The following is a 1,366-nucleotide window of genomic DNA, read 5'->3' as shown; positions in this document are numbered from 1 at the left end:
TTTTCTCATACTCAACATTATGTTGATTCATTTATCAAAGATTTAGTCATACAACTGGATATGCTTTCAATTCACAGCTAACGAATGTGAGTCTTTCTTACAAATAATATCCTTGTGTTTCAGTTTGTTAATGGCACCCAGAAGTTGTGCTTATTAGAGGAACGTGCTATTACTCACCATCATCTTCAAGAGACAGTAATCCCGCGTCTGCCATTTCTGTTAGGGATCAACCGTGTACTGCTGGATGCACAAATATTTACAGATACCAAAGTGGTGCAAACTGTTTCATGAAGAGACCCTGTTGTTGGTTTATACATGTTTTGGTTATCTCTGATTACTTTCAGTCATTGTTCAGAAACAACACATCAAATCTTCTCGCTGGATGATGAGCAACACGAGCTTCCTTCTCTTCATTTTATTCATCAGTTGGCTCTGACGAGGTCTTCAGTACCATTTATAACTGTCATGTACAAAGCAATGCTGAAAAAAGAAAACTCTGCACAATATAGGCATTCATTGCCACTGTTTGTGATCTGAACAGCCGAGGACAATTACAAAATGCTCCTGACCTGAAACCTGTCACTCTGATACTGATCACCTCAGCATTAACTAGGCTTTTACTGAGGATCATCTCATTGGTCATAACTGCATTGTTTGAAGTTTCCATCAAGTAGAAAATATACACGTCTCATATTGTCTAGGAATGTAATGATAAATGTGCTCACAGAATTGTACCACATACTTTCAGTGGTTTTGCATCCTGCTGTCAGAAGTGTGAATTTAAACACCTCTAGACCTTAAAATAAACAGCAGCAGCACAAGTTGGTGGAGCTGGAGCTCAAAGCTTCCCATCTGAAAGGAATAGTGTAACATTTTTCAGTCTTTAATGCTAAAGCAAATACACCAAGGACTTCAAGCTTTACACATAGGTAGGGAAAAAGGTAACATGGCTGTAGTTTAAAATTGACTTATGTATCTAGTGTACAGACGTAATAGAGATGTCTTTTTCTTTTCTTTTTTTTTTTTTAACTCTTGGCAACAAAGCTTGTGAAGACAAAATGCTGAACTATTCCTTTCATTTATCTCTCCATCTGTGCAATCAATCACTGCTATCACTTGCCCCTGCATTTGCACATAATCGCATAGTTGTAGAAAATGCAATGATAATAATATTAATTATTATTAAAAACAATAATAATAATAATAATGGCCATTAAGGTAATTAAAGAATTGTCTACCATCCAATGCATTTCATTCAAAAAAATTAAAAGGGAGGTGCCACAGATTTTGATTTCTCATCTGAGTGGCAGCGTGCAGATCAACTGATCAGCGTGGAATGAAAAGGGGACAACAAGGGCTGGTGGAG

This window comes from Echeneis naucrates, chromosome 5 (assembly GCF_900963305.1).
Source record: "Echeneis naucrates chromosome 5, fEcheNa1.1, whole genome shotgun sequence".
NCBI classification, from domain to species: domain Eukaryota; kingdom Metazoa; phylum Chordata; class Actinopteri; order Carangiformes; family Echeneidae; genus Echeneis; species Echeneis naucrates.
The sequence above is the reverse complement of the archived record's forward strand: the minus strand, read 5'-3'. Positions refer to the sequence as shown.